A 16,962-nucleotide genomic window follows, 5' to 3' on the forward strand; every position below is an offset into this window, starting at 1 on the left:
AAGGTGAAATGAAGCTCGCGGCTTAGCTCTAGTGGAGAAGGGGTGGATTCTATAATTTTTTTCTTAATTTAAAATGAACAGCTCAATAAATAGGGGGGGCGCCAGATAGTTTTAATAATATCAATCGAATATAAACAAGATTCCTACTTTTCTGTAAAATTTCCAAAACTACCAAATTACTAAGTACTTGAAGAGAAAAGCGTTATATTTATGATATGAAATGTAATTAATGAATTTGAATTGAGTGCACTTAAGTATGAACAATAATTTGAAAGAATGAATGCCGGCTTTCATTTACAGAGAATTTCACAGATAATGGTATTCAGATAATGGTATTCACAATAAAATAATAAACTGTAGGATTTTAGTTAAATTTCAGAGTCTATATATGGTCCAATATGGTTATTCAATATATTCAAAATAAATGATTAATTTTGGTAACTTTCTCTAATGAAAATAAAAGGGTTGTACTCATCCAGAGGGAGAAGTCCAGTTGATGGAAATGTTGAATTCGGTTCGCTCCCAACCGGTTAGAAGTTATTCCAACCCTCAGTATAAGGCAATGGGGGTGCCTATGTCCAAGGGATGTCTTTGCATCAACCAACACGCCAATAATTCAGGTTGATCCACTTATATATCGAATCAGTAAAATATTCAGAAGAATTGAAAGCCTGCAATTAAAACTCATGAAGACAATCATTTGAAATTTGTACTTTACATTACCTAAGATGGAGGGCGGCTTTTATAGAAATTTCTATCAGAGTATGTAGAATTTTTATCCCGTACAAGACGGAAATTCTGCTTGATTCCAAAACGTGATATAAATATCCAAAATAATCAGCAAAATTATGATATTATCTGCAATTTTCCAAATAATCCAACTCAAATGGTCGAAGACAGAAAATCTTTATTCGGATTAGCTGAGATGCTCTACACTCGAGAAATACGGAAAAATGCGTTCCAATTGATGTATCTATATTTCACAGATGGGATTCAAAACAAGTTTTTGCGACTTGACAATTTGACGAGAAAAGATGTTATATTGGTTGCCTATACTTGAGGAGCGGGAAATGATATATTTATTTGAAATGACCACCCCAACACAATTTCTAGCAATTCAATACCAGAATCGCGAACAAGACAAAAACAATTAGAAAGTGTACCTGACGATTCCACTTCAGCGGTACATTCATTCTCCGAGCAGAAATAATATTAAAATAAAAATGATAAAAAGAAAAAAAACGTTACAATGTTGGAGAAGGTGGTCGTCATAGCTCTGGTGGCTCTGAACAATTGTTCACAGGGTTGGATCGTCAGCCAAAGCAAAAATATGTCTGTTGTCAAATTTTCCTCAGAATGAAATTCCTTTATGAGAACTACAAGAGCATGTGCATTGAGATCGATGCACGTGTATGTATTTAGAGTTATGAAATTACTTTCAAGGTGTATTTATTGGATTTCTTGATCCACTGTCGCCAAATTCTGAGGAGAAATAATGAATGCCATATTTCATACAGCCTATCTTTTTTTGCTATTTTTTTTTGCCTATTTCTTTTTGCTAGTAAGCGTCTAGTATATTTTTCAACATATTCATTAGGAGCAGTGTCCTCACCGTCAGTCATTTCATTCAGCAATAACTCGACCACTTTTAAGATTCTGTTCACACCACACCGCTTGGGAAGCAGAGGGGTCGCAACGTGAAGGGGCAAGAGCGGTGGGCGTCGACTATCGTGGTAGAAATATCGAGAACGTATTAGGCCCTCAGCCCAGATTGAATGAATTTGTAACGTATTGCGATGATTTCGTTTCTTTCTCGAGTTCTACTAATGCGTGTCGGAATATGCAGCCGCATTTTTGACATGAAATGAAATGATTGTCAAATGGTCACCTATGATTATGGTTGTAAAGACGGTTTCTTCATAATGAGAGCAGAATTGAGAAATACGAACTCTTTTTTAGATTTTACTTTCCATAATTATTTGATATCGAATTGAGAATCCAAATAAGCTTTGATAAACCATTATCCTCATTTTTTGGATTGTTAACCCTTCGTTAGGCGCGCGGTATTTCCTAACGCGTTTAGGCGCGTGGATTACAAACGTAATCCAAAATGATTGGTCATTAAATCACATACTCAGGCTATAATCATTGGCTAAATTGGTTATTCAGTTTTGTTGATGTATCTGCTTCAATGATGAAAAAATTTCTTCATGAAAATTTTCAAGAACCTCACTGTTTGAATAAGAAAGCAAAAGAATCACGTTTTTCATAGTTTTATCTGCGTCTTGTAAATTTTGGACAACAAACAAAAAACAATTATGAAAAGCTAAAAAAAAAACAATAATCCGAAAAAAGTCAAACCAAATGTGAAAAATACAATTTGCTACATTCGATAGAAATTATCATATTCATGGAAAATTCACACAATTATGGCGATTTCTTCAACCATCCAAACATTCAGTGCAAATATCTACTGCATGTTGCTTGCAAGCGTGTCTTTCGCATTTCACGCACACTTTCCTTGTTGACTTGTTACGGCTTCTAGGACATATATTACATCGTCTTATAGGATTTTCTTGCCTTGGTAGATCAGGTGGCGAGGGTAATGTCGCTTCGAGTCCAAGAAGGGAACGCGCTCATCTTCTGAGTTCTATGGGTAAGCAGGTCATATTTGACCTGGCCTCTATTTGTGGCTTGATGAGTTCCCAAGCAAATTTTTCAATGAAATCACTCCTTATTTTTTTTTTCCGAAGGATGGTTCGCTTTGTAAAAGCAGAGGGCATTTATTCCAGCTACGTTCAGCAGATTGTAAAAAAGAACCATTGGCCAACGTCGTGAATTTCTCACAACGTTGTATTTTTGACATAGTTGGTCCACTAAGTCGACGCCAATTTTGGTGTGGTTATAAAATGTCACTATTTCTGGTTTTCTTTTATCTTCTGTTTCCAGATCGATCGCATCATCATGGTACATTGGAGATACTAAAATAACGGATTTATTTTTTTTGGGCAATATGAGACCATCGTAATATCCTCCTGAAATCCAAATACTGAGGAATTTTCTTCTTCTCTTTTATTACCAACATAAGTTAACTTTTTTCTTGTAGCAATTTCTTTGTTAGGGGGATACTAGTGAACCAATTATCTCCTGTTATGTTTCGATTAGTTCCTTCTACTGGGTGTACTAATCGTAGTACAATGTCCTCAGCAGAATTGCTCAATTTAAATGGACCATCCGGCTGAGTTCCAACATATGTCTCGAGATTCAATATATAAGCCGTTTTGGCATCAACCAGAGCGAAAGTCTAGATTCCATATTTGGCTGGCTTGTTCGGGATATACTGCTTGAATGAGCAGCGTCCTCTAAAAGCCAGCAATTGTTCGTCGATAGTGACAAATTCACTAGAACTAAAGCTATTCTGGAAATTAGCTATGAAAATTTCGAAAATTTCTCGAATGGTTGCTATATTATCCAATTCTCTCCTTTCCGTTCGGGTTCTGATATCGTCGAATCTCAGACAACGAATAAGAAATCGCGGAACCGTTTTTCGCTCATTGCCAGGTAACAAGATTCAACCTTTTGAATTATCCCAAATTTTGTAAGCGTTTCTCCGTGAACTTCTCAAAATCCCAATCAAGAACATAATTTCTATCAGAACTCTGATTTCTGTTTCGTCAGTTTTTCTAGCGTCTAGGTCTCTGTCAAATTTATTTTTCACCTCCTCAATATATATATATATATATATATATATATATATATATATATATATATATATTCGTTGAAGTCACCAATATTCGAATAACAGCATCACTTATAAAAAGTTTTATGCACTCGATTTCTGATGTTGCATTGCGCGCCTCACGTTTCGATCCAGGAAAATATCTAATGATATTATGACAACGCAATCGCACTTGTTTATTGCAGCATTTTTTTATCCTTTCCTTTATAATAGTCCCCACTTTCATCTTGTTCACCATCACTTGGTAAAAAACATTCACTTTTACTTTCTTCTTGTTCTGAGTTTGAATCATGATCAATTTGCTTCATTATGTTTTCATTTTCGTCCACTTCATCTTCCTCATTTTCATCGAATGCACTTTCCTCCCTACTTGATATTTCATCGAACCATTTTAGCCAAACCGATGAATCCGTGCTTGTTTCTACACGCCTCTTTTTAGGGTCAGACATATTATATTCCTGAAACATCAATAGTCATGAGATAATGATATAAGAATACATATGTATTCGATAATGTTCGTAATAATGCAAAAAAAACTATACTTACCAAATTTATGACAACACGAGTACTTCGAGCAAACGTAACGCAGTTAGGCGCGCGGTTTACAATGGTAATCCAGTCGTGTTTAGACGCTCCTAAATTCCAGCAACAATTTTTTCCCCGCATACTGAATACTGAATCGCTAGAAAGAGATTAATTGACAGCTAATGAGGTCCGCGCCTACATAACCAATGAAATTAGGAAAATATTGACGTTGGAATAGTGGTGGATTATAATCGTAATCCACGCGCCTTACGAATGGTTAAAAACCCTTATGAATTAATAAATGGAATGAATTTTGAAATATCTGATCCAAACTAAAAAAGTTTCATTTAGAATGTGATGAACTCATTTCATAAATATCTACAGTTTTAAGGAATATCTAGTACTTTGTTTTAAATAAAAAAAAACAACTTGGTTCATAATGATATATTTCAAATTGCCTCCTTTTCTTCAATTTTTGCTTATCTTGAAGATCTAATTAGTATTGAGGATCCCTTATTTTTAAGCCTCTAGTATGTCTTGGGTCAATTATTTCAGGTAAAACACAGTTCTAATGAAAATTTTCTGTATAAAATGCTTTCAACTGTTGAGCAATAACTTGTCATAGGAGGCATTTCACATAATAATAATAATAATATGAATCGACTCCTGCCCACCGCAGATTCCAGGAGCTCCCTGACCCGGGAAGCTGAAACCTGTCGAAGGGTCCCTGTCCAGGGTAACGGACGAAGCCGTGTGGAAAGCAGCTCAAGAATTCTCCCACCGTAGCTCTGCGGATCGTAAAAAGCGATCAAAGGCCCTCTCCCCCACGACACGGAGGAACCCATGAATGATGGTGAATTTAAGGAATAGGAATATAGAGCCGCTGCCTGAGGTTCGTCAGGGCGTGTCTGGAGCCGGCGCTGGACATGACAGTATGCGGGACGTCGGTGACAGAGTGCTAAGGAGACGGGCGTCTGTCGAACAAAATGCCACGCCTCCACAATCTCAACATTCTAGGAGAAGAATAACACGAGTTTCTCCGACCGCTGAAGTTGCTGCGCAGGATCCTTAACCAGCACTCACCCAAGCAGGTCTACCAAGAAGACGCATGAAATGGACAAGTTCGATAAATGAAACGATCATGCGCATATATTATAAAGTGACTAATATGGAAGAGGATAAAATAGGCTACCGTCAAAAATTATTTGCAGAATTCCACAGAAACTATCCCGAACTTCAAGTTTCTGAGCAAAGAGTAGCCGACCAATACCGGGTCATATTGAGAAATAAACTTGTACCCGATGAGAGACTTAACACCATAAAAAAAGAAGTCCAACTCAGGCTACAGAATAGGAACCTCACTAACAACGAAACGACAATTGAAGAAAACTACGATTGTGCTGAAAACCAACACAACATCAATGCACAAATGAACTCTGAGGAACAAAACAACGCAGATGTGATAGCAATAAGTGATGCTCAACGACGGAATATATATGCTGCACACGTCGAAAATCCAGAAGAAGACCAAAGAGAACTACTGGAGCGATTATTTGCCACAATGAATAGATGCGTTATAGATTTTGAGGGCACAGATCCATTGAGACGACCGATTCTGCCAAGATTGAGGACATCCAATAAACTATCTCATCTTCTGGTCATGACCAACAAGGAGATTATACCCAAGTATCTTTCTGACTACCATGATCTCGAATCATTACACCTCATCATATACTGTGCAGCATTTTCAATAGCAACAGTGCTAGGTGTGAAGCCAAAACCTAAAAGTCAGCAACCAGCCAGAGAAAAACAACAAAATAAACCACATTGGCAAAAAAGGCTAGAAGACAAAGTTCATAACATCCGCCAAGATATTGGGAGGCTCACCCAATTTGCAAAAGGTTCGCCGTCTAGAAGATTACAAAAAATGGTGAATATAATAATGGATCGTCACCGGCAACATACAACGTATGATCCAAACAATGAAAATGCTCAACAAATTTTAGACACACTGAAACAAAAACTTAGTGTGTACTCCGAAAGACTCAAAAGATACAATGAGAGCTATAGAAGAAAACAGGATAATATGATTTTTGAAAACACCGAAAGAAAATTCTATAGAATGTTAAACAATAATATATGTCAGCAACACCAGGAAGTTATCCAACCGTCGAGGATATTGAGAATTTTTGGACAGATCAACTGGCTACACCAACCCCCTACAACTCCCAGGCTGATTGGATAAGAAGTGAAGAGAAATCCTGTGAGACAATGGAACAAATGCCGCATAACGCAGTTTCTATAGAAGAATTCCATGAAATATTGAAAAACACACATAATTGGAAATCACCCGGCCCAGATGGAATCCACAACTTTTGGTTGAAAAAATTTTGGTGTATACACGGCAGGCTAGTTGAAACCATTAATGGTGTTATAAGTAATCCAACGGAAATGCCCAAATTTTTAACAACAGGGACCACTTACCTCTTACCGAAGGATATGCAACACACAGCGGATCCATCAAAATACAGACCAATTACATGTCTACCAACAATATATAAAATCATCACATCATGTATAGCATCTCGTATCTACAAACATTGCGAGACAAATAATATAATGACAGCACAGCAGAAAGGATGTTCCAAGAATGCACTAGGATTGAAGGAACTGCTGATAATATATTCCATCATATGCAACCAAGCCTTCAAAAAACACAGAAATATATATATAAACCATCAAAGAATGAAGGAAGACTTAACAACTGAGTTCATTAGAAGAATCAACAAAATTTTAAAAACAAACCTCAACAGCAAGAACATGACGAGAGCTATCAATACAAATGCATGTTCAGTTCTTACATCCTCTTTCGGTATCATTCCATGGACCAAAACAGATATGGAAAACCTGCAACGCAAAATGAGAACCTTGATGATGAAAGCACACAAGCACCATCCGAAAAGTAGCATTGAGAGGACGACACTGCCGAGGAATAAAGGAGGCAGAGGTCTGCTAGACATCATGGAACTTTCCCATGGGCAAATTGAATGCCTACGAACATACTTCAAAGACAAATCGGGCATGTCAGAGATCTACAAAGTACTGTGTGAAGCAGACGAATCAACACCTTTACAACTGCACAAGGAGCAATTGTCATACAACCACCAGACAATCCAAGAAAAACTGCAAAGATGGAGAGAAAAGCCCCTACATGGACGACATTTCAACGAGGTGAACCAGGATCATGTCGACATTGAAGCGTCGAACTATTGGCTCACATCAGGTGCGATGTATCCAGAAACGGAAGGATTTCTTTTAGATCAAGTGAGCTCAACAAAAAATTACTGCAAACATATCATAAAGGATCGAACTATTACTGACGATCGATGTCGTTATGGGTGTCCAACGAACGAGACAATCCAACATATCACGGGAGGATGTCAAATGTTTGCAGGAAATGAATATAAAGAGAGACACGATGCAGTAGGAAAGATACTACACCAAGAAATGGCAACTAAATTAACACTAATTCATTCTGAAAAAGTGCCATATTACAAGTACCGACCGGAAACCATCCTGGAAAACGAACGCTATAAACTGTACTGGGATCGTACAGTTTTGACTGATAAAACAGTCCCTCACAACAGGCCAGATATATTGCTAGTGGATAAACATCAAAAGGCAGCAATACTCATCGACGTAGCAATACCTAATAACAACAACATGCGTCAAAAAAAGGTCGAAATAATTTCAAAATATAGGGACCTCGAATTTCAGATAAAGCGCCAGTGGGGAATGATATCAACGAGAACTATTCCAATTATCATCTCAACAACAGGAATAGTACCCAAAAATCTCAAGAGAAATATCAAGCAACTAGGACTTAGTGAGTATATATGTAATATAATGCAAAAAGCTGTTCTTTTAGGTACTGCAAGGACGGTGAGAAAATTCCTAGGAAACGAAGGACAAGTCCAAGGATCTCGTGTAAGAGGACCAGAAGTTCGACGAGAACCAGGGGGACCACAAGGACCGGACACGACCGAGCTCTACCCTTCTGATATTTTAAATATCTGGGACTGAGTGTTCCTCTTAGCGAGGAGTGAAAAGCCGACGGCAAGGAGAAATCCTACGCGTATATGCAAAAGTCGGATAATATATTTATTTCCATAATCAAAACATACATTGAAAAGAAAATACGTCAATATAACTAAATAAACTATGCAAAACTAAAACGTTCAGATTTGAAACACAGAAATCAGGTACTCCTCGACATTGTATGGTTCCAGATTTATCAATAATTTTTTGATTTGATTTTTAAAAAATTTTCTTTTTAGTATTCGATAACTCTTCGGGAGCTTATCAAACAGCTTCAAGCACATATATTCCACATTTCTCTGCGTCAGTGAAAGTGAATATTTGGGAAAGTGAAACGGGTGGATGCGCCTTGTTCTATTGGAATTCTCATATTCCCGAAACAGATCATGGTCGTTCTTAAAAAATAATAAGCATTTTAGAATATAAGTTCCGGGAGGAGTAAGTATTCCCTGACTTTTAAAATGTCCGCGACAAGATGTCCTCGCAGTGAAACCAAGCATGGTTCTGAGTGCTCTTTTTTGGACCACAAAAATCCTCCCAACATCCGAACCGTTACCCCAAGCTATGATTCCATAGGACATGATCGAATGAAAATTAGAGAAGTACACTGTTCTCATAACCTCAGAGTCGGACTGCAATGCCAAAACACGGAGAGTGTAGAGAACTCAATTTACTACGCAATGAGTTGATATGTTCCGACCAATTCAGCTGATGATTTTTTGACATCGAAGTTTACCTTCAAAAAGAATAAATCATTGATTGACTTACAATTAAATATTACATTAGATTTTAACAAAATAGCTTGTTTATCACCTTGCTTATCATTACGTAAGGTTACTTGAAAATTATTCTTCAACAATTTTGAAACAGAAATTAAATTATGAGACATACCTTCAACTATCAATGCATCGATTTTAATTTCTTTTCCCTGACAAATACCTCTAATTATTCCTTGTTTTCTAGCATATAGAATTTGATTGTCCTTTGCAGTTCCAATTCTAACTTTCAGTTTCAGCTGCTTGATTTCTGTCATGTATTGCTCCAATTCTTCCATCACCATATGTTGTGTACAGCCTGAATCTAGAATAAACTTGGTAAGATCTCTTCTTGATTCTATTGGCCTATTTGTAATGAATGATAATACTTCATCAGCCTTGTTTGCCTGATTATGATTGCCATTTGAAATTGAGCCTTGTCCCCTATTGTTGTAAGTACCCCTGCTGTAGCCTCTTCTTCCTCTAAAATTTCCTCTTAATTGATTACGACATTCTGCAATTTTATGACCCTTTTTGCCACATTTAAAGCATGTATATGGACCTGCTGTGAATGAAACCTCAGAGTTTTCATTGTTTGGTCTACTTTTTGATTTGATTTTTAGTTCTTCATCTAGAAGTCTTGATTTTACAAAATCCATCGACACAGAGGTTGAACTCATCGTTTCAATTGCAGTAATTACTGACTCAAACTCATCATTAAGTGATAATAAAAGGTGACAAACCTTGTCTTCTTCTTCCATTTCAGCTCCTACGCTTTCTAGGTCACGTAACAGGGTGTCAAACTTTAGGAAATGATTTTCCAGTTTTTCATTTCTTTTGTGTTTTAACATTAATAATTTCTTTTTTAGTGTCAACTTTGTGAACACACTTCTTCTTTCAAATACATCCTGTAGGGCTTTCATCATATCTTTGGAAGTTTTTGCATCCTTGACCATGTCTAAGTGTTTGTCAGTAAGACATTGTACTATTATGCACTTGGCCTTGGAGTCCTTTAATAGGAAATCATTTTTCAAAGTTTCGTTTGAAAATTCATCTATTGTTTTCTCCAGTGTCTCAGATATCTGTTTTTCTTCTAACAATATTCTCACTCTAAATTTCCAGTTATTAAAGTTGCTGGATGAAGTTAGTTGTGGTAGATGAACGAGCGTGGATGCCATTTTTAGATCAAATTTCCAAATTTACCTTATTAATCACTGATTATTCACGTAACCTGGACCCATAACCTATTACGGAAATATGGGGGGTTTATTTGTATCTTTATATTTTTAATGAAGTCACTAAATTCCCAAATTAATAACTTCACTTTATTTTAACAACCTCTTATATTTTTCTCAATCACTCTTTTTTTTGACGACAGTGTCATTCTACTTAATGTCATTCTAACCACAGAATACTATAATATTTATCATAACTAAACAATGTCATATTCTTCTTCTTCTTAACTATTACATAATATTTATAACATGATTGAGTCAGATTTTTTCATTGTCTCAAGTTTTTCAACAGTTATGTTAACACACTGTGTATGAAACAAATGTGAACTGTTGCTAGAACAAGGAATAGAGTCATCACAACGACTAATAGTTTTCAAACACTTGTTGCACGTAACGGCCATTTTGTTGAATCTTTTGTTGAATATTTTCCCAATTATTGAAGTCATCTACAATTTCCTCCTCTGCTGATGCCAATCAGCGGAATCAGTTTAAAGCCGTGTTTTCAGCTCAATTTCATTTTGAGCTTCTTCTGTTTTGATTGAACCACTCAAGAATTCAGTCCTATATAATTGGAATGTTTCCTCATCCATGTCCGGTTTTTCACAATTTTCTCAATAATTATTATCTGGCCCTGCAGAGAACTGTAACTTCCAGTCCCTTCTTCTTTTCCTTTTTGAAGACACTCTACTTCGTTCCATTCTCTTCACCGTTTGTCCTGGACTACAACATATCATATATTTGTGTATAGCGTATACTGTTTTTTTTTTTGTATTCTTTGCAACAACTGCTGTCTCACAACGACTTTGGTAGCATCTTCTCAAAGCGTAATTAATCCTTTTACCTCCTACTCTTTGATCATAGCATTGAATTGTTCCACAATGTTCGTTGTTACATTTTCTATGAGACTTCTGGCATGTAGTGCTAAATATCTCATCGCCTGCATAAGTTTCTCCTCTATATCGAACTGTCACAAATCTTTCATATAGTTGTCTTATTCAGCTACTTTTCTCACAAAAGTAGCTTAATTTGGCACAATTCTTATGTTCACCAAATATATGACTGACGATATCAATAATATCCATATTCAAAAAATTGATTTTCTCTTCATGCGTTTTCTCCTTTTCTAATTGTACAGATTTTAATATAGCCGTTCTGCATCGTAAAATATTTTTGCTGATCACATTTAAACAAAATTCTGAATGATTTTCTCTTACCTACTTCTGAATAAACTTTCTCTCTTCCTCTTTCTTTCTTTTTTTCTTCTTCTTTCTTCCTTTATACAGTGAAAATGAAAAACAAGGGATATTCATACCATTTCTTCAGCTGTGCATAACCATCACCAGAATACATGACACTACTTACGGCGGATGTGTTCATATCAAATATTTCTTGATGTTCTGGATAAGTAGATATTGTTTTCGAACTTCTACACATATCATGTACAAAAACTAATTTCGACTGAAACCCAATTTTCATTGCCTTCATCAAACGCATATTAGATAAATTTCATTCAAATATAACGGAGTGACTGGAAAGTTCTTTCAGAGAATCTATGAATTGCCGAATATAAACAATTCGAAATTCCGCACATATTTTCAATACAGAGTCAACATTCATTTCATCATCCCCATCTATATCTGTTGCGCCAAGGAAGTGGACACCTTTTTGAATTTATTCATGAGCTCTTTTAAATGCAACCGATATAGGAAAATCCACAGAGCGTAATTATATTTTTGGTTTCAACAATCGAGATCTAAGTTTTGTACCTGTGTCTTGAACACAAATAACTTCTGGAGTTAGTATTACTAAAACAATAAAAATGAAAAATGATGATTTATTCATTGAATTTTCAACTTAAAATAAAACATGTATGTATCGTGGTTGTTGTAAAACGGAAAAAATCTCTATATTTTTCAAAAAATTAATTTTTTCGGCAACCGTCCGGGAAGTGCTCACTTCCCGGACGCTTTTTCTGTGAGAAAGTAGCATTTCCCGGCCTAGTCCGGAAAGTACGTACTTCCCGGACTAGGCCGGAAAAGCATCATAGAATCCATAGCAACCGAGATAACGGCTGACAGTTCATATGAAATTAGTTGTCAAAAATTTGCATGTTTTTTGATCGCAATCGCAATAAAATATGGAAAGCAGCAGCGATAGTGTTATTGTACATGGTTGCCGAAAAAATATTGTACGCAACACGCCCGAAAATGGTTTTTTTGGACTCACAGACTTCCAGGACTCGCTTACGCTCGTCCTGGAATTTTGTCTATTCGTCCAAAAAAACCCTATTTTCCGGACTTGTTACGTAAATTACTATTTTCTTCAACCGTCCGGGAAGTGCTCACTTCCCGGACGCTTTTTCTCTGAGAAAGTAGCATTTCCCGGCCTAGTCCGGAAAGTACGTACTTCCCGGACTAGGCCGGAAAAGAATCATAGAATCCATAGCAACCGAGATAAAGGCTGACAGTTCATATGGAATTAGTTGTCAAAAATTTGCATGTTTTTTGATCGCAATCGCAATAAAATATGGAAAGCAGCAGCGATAGTGTTATTTTACATGGTTGCCGAAAAAATATTGTACGCAACACGCCCGAAAATGGTTTTTTTGGACTCACAGACTTCCAGGACTCGCTTACGCTCGTCTATTCGTCCAAAAAAACCCTATTTTCCGGACTTGTTACGTAAATTACTATTATTCCAAGTGTTCACGTTTTTATATAATTTTTTTCACAATGGTGGCGGTTTCTGAACAGACAAACGTTCAATAAATATGGCGTATATTCTGTATTCGATTCTGTTTTCTTCTGAGCTGTATACGATATTGAAGTCTTATGATGTTTAATGCCACTGCCAACTAATAGCTGCGTTGGCGAAAATCATTACCGAACCGGTGTACGATCGACGATCCTCAATACATCCACCCCAATCGGCATCGACAAATCCTTGAATTGATTTTCCCTTCTTTTGAAAACATAGGCAGTAGTCCATAGTTCCTTTAAGATACCTCAAAACTCTTTTTGCTGCACTCCAGTGCTCCTTTTTGTGACACTTACTAAATTGACTCAAAAAACTTGTAGCAAATGATATATCAGGGCGAGTGCAAACTGATAGATACATCAAAGCACCAATCAACTCTTGGTATGGATACAGGTTATCATTTTTATCAGCCTTTTCCAATTTCAGATTTGCTTCCAGTGGAGTACTTATCGGTTTTGAGTCTTCCATTCCAAATCTCTTCAAAATTTGTTCTATGTACTTCTTTTGGTCAAGACAAATATTTGTTTTTGTTCGCGTGATCTTCATTCCCAAGCATTCTTTTATTTCAGCAAGATCCTTCATCTTGAAGTTGCTTCCAATTTTTTCTTTCAACTTTTGAGTCTTGCTCTTGTCTTCCGAAAAAATATAAAATAGCTTTCTCAAGTTTACATACACGCAAAAACATCTATTCTCAAATTGAGTGAATAATATTTGGTTGAAGTATATGATAGATTCATATATAAGCAAGAATATAATAAATTTGTGTCAAGTATACTTTATTCTCCAAATTTAAATATACCAAGTATTCCAAATAAGTATATGATATTCTTCAATTTAATAAAGTCGGTATTATTGGTCCAAAGAAAATTCTTATATTTGCTGTGAGTAAATGACTATACTTGAAATGAGTGGTTGATAAATTTCGTGTGAATATAAAATATTTTCAAGACAAGATATTGAATTCCTCAATTTCAATCATTTCTTCGATTGAAGGTAGTGAATCATATACTCGAATGAAAGAATTGATATACTCAAACCGAAATTAAGTAAGTGTTTGAATAAGTATGTAATATGGTAAATTCAAAATTAATTTTATGGTTGTTCCGAAGGAACAGTAAACTTACTTGAAATGAATATTAATTTCAAATCAATTTTTTGAAATTATTCGAAAGAATAAATGCAATTATTTATCCAATCCATTAGATTTCTTAATCTGAATAATAAATAAAATACAGCATATATAAAAAACGAATTTATTTCTCAAATCATCATATAATAAATAAAAACCAACAAATAAACAGTATCTACATTGGAAAAAAACTGTATTGCATTTATACAAATACAGGATAAAACATTGTACTACAAAGGATTAAAGGAACATAGTTATATCCTAAAGAATAAATTATTTAGGTGGAGAGAATTCGTAATACATTCTTAAAAGTTCATCTTAATCTATACAACAATTTGGAAACTTTTCGGCTATAATAGATATTCCCCTGATACCAAAAACAAGTTGGGCTTGGCGGTTTGATTCCTCTATGTTGCTCTATTTTTCTGTTCTTGAATGATTTGTCCAATATCACTTGAGATCTGCAAAGAAAGAAGAAATTTGTGATTAATAAATTTTATCGTGGACTTTTTCGAATGAAAAATACTACCTGGTCCTGAAGAATTATTCCAAAATTGTATCTCACTCATATCGATAGATATCTATTGATTTGCATTTTCATCAGCAAATGATAACGTAACTTCCAATTGTTCATGAACAATTTCCATATTCTGCAAAAGAATCAAATTCAATTAACATTCATCAATTATGAACAGGAAGTTGTGTTCAAAAAGTGCATTAATATTTCGAAAATAATTAGAAATCTCTAGAAAATCTTCATAACAGACCCTATTAAATATTAACGCATTTGTTCTGAAAAAGTAAGAATTTTGTTGAAAATATCAATTCAAAAATACCTAGTCCTCAAAGAAATAATACAAAGATATAAAGCTGAATTACAATAGTAAAAAACACCAAGAGCATCATGAAAAGGAGAATGAAATCCGAATTAATGAAAAAAAATTAAATGAGTTGAAATTATTTCTCAATAAAAACTTACCTCGAAATTTTCCACTCAGACACTCCATGTATCCCTAATTCCTTATTAAATTTTGCTTTTTGCAGTATGTATTCAGTATCTAACACTTATAACACAATCAAAACTTCCGTAGACCGATCAGTCCTATCACCTAAATGAGACTGAAGGGGATCGAAAGAGATATTTTCTAATGCAAACTGCACAGAGGGCGCATTTTAGTATATCTTCGAATAATATTCTTGAATCTAGTGGATGAAAGCATTTATATACTTGAATTACGATAAATACTGCCAACAGGTGGATAAGAACGTTTTCATTGGCGCGGCATATCAAACGAGTCGAATCATGTTGACGAAGATGCAGGGAAAAGAACTCGCGTTTTAGTATATTTCGGTATAATATACTCAGATCAAGTACATGCGAATATAATTCAGATTATGAATGGTTTATTCTGAACTGGATCATTTGAATTTTTCAAAAATCAAAACAAATTTTATCACTCATCTTATTCAAAACGAAATCCGTGATCAAAATATTTTAGTTTTTTTTAATTTAAATATTTCACTCATCACTTGGGTCATTAGACACCACTCAAAGGAATTATATTTTGTAAAATACATTTATATCCATTAAATAATTTTTGGCTTATTCCACATCACACATATAACTTAAACTGTTAACGATTATTCCCATGTTGGGGTCACGAGAACCTTGCAATCTTGGGCAATCCCAGGTGTTTGATTTATCACCTCATCCATTTTTGAATGTTGAAACAAAAGTTATTTCAAAAGACTGGTCAAAATTCAAATAGGATGAAAAATGTGTTTTTCTTATCATTTTTTAGGTTCATGATTGCTCACCACAATCAATTTCACTTATATTTTTATGTATTATTAACACATCTCAAAAAATTACATAACTTACCTCAATATGGTACTGCTATGACAATTTTTAGCGTCAGAAACTAGATGTATTGTGAAACGGTATATTAACAAATTATCTAGTATGGCTTTTATTGAGTTAGTTAGCTACAATGAACATAAAAAGAAAAATAAAATTCATATTATCTGCTAATTCAATCACAAGCTGGAGTTCAGATGGATTATTCACTGCCCTTCTAACACTCAAACCCTAATATTTAAATTAAATATGTCTCACTATGACGAAATTTGGTCCACAAAATTTCATCTTTTCATTTATTATGATTAGTCTCGAACATGAAAAATGAGCAAATAGGTCTCCAATTGATCTTTGTGACTTGGGCATATTCTAATTACAACTAAAATGCATCACTCGCAATAATTATAATGTGTAAACCAATTCTTCAAAAATATAATTTGGAATGAGTATATTTCAATTTTCATAATGAGTAAATGATATCTTCGAAGTCGCAATATCGTATGTTCAAACAAAATGTAGCAGTATTCTTGAATCAATAAATTTATTCCTTCATTTTGAATACATCATTTACTTGTATGGAGTATTATATATTTCTATGAAGTATATGTATTCGGTATTCTATTTATTCATTCCAAGTATACCAAATTTCTTACTTTACTTTTTCCGATTCAATATATACTTGGATCAAGTTTAATATTTCAAGAATATCCTGTTTCTTGATTTGAGAATAGATTTTTTTCCGTGTACTTTATTAGCCTTTTTTGCCTCATTGAATCCAAGAGGTTGCTCCATATATATTTCTTCCTGCAAACTTCCATTTAAAAATGCAGTAGTGATGTCAATGTGATCAATCTCCCAATTATTTT

General features: G+C 34.9%; 2 long non-coding RNA genes across 2 annotated transcripts; both read right to left on the reverse strand.

The window, feature by feature from the left end:
- Positions 1-497: 497 nt before the first annotated feature.
- Positions 498-3,072, reverse strand: LOC123671644. The gene is made up of 2 exons (XR_006746146.1): positions 724-3,072; positions 498-671 (listed from the first exon to the last, which is right to left on the reverse strand). It is a non-coding gene; the product is annotated as an uncharacterized LOC123671644 (long non-coding RNA).
- Positions 3,073-14,443: 11,371 nt separating this feature from the next.
- On the reverse strand, positions 14,444-15,750 carry LOC123671638. Its single transcript, XR_006746140.1, has 3 exons — positions 15,218-15,750; positions 14,768-14,888; positions 14,444-14,699 (listed from the first exon to the last, which is right to left on the reverse strand). It is a non-coding gene; the product is annotated as an uncharacterized LOC123671638 (long non-coding RNA).
- Positions 15,751-16,962: the final 1,212 nt, after the last annotated feature.

The sequence above is a fragment of the Harmonia axyridis genome, chromosome 1 (genome assembly GCF_914767665.1).
Source record: "Harmonia axyridis chromosome 1, icHarAxyr1.1, whole genome shotgun sequence".
In the NCBI taxonomy this organism is placed as follows: Eukaryota; Metazoa; Arthropoda; class Insecta; order Coleoptera; family Coccinellidae; genus Harmonia; species Harmonia axyridis.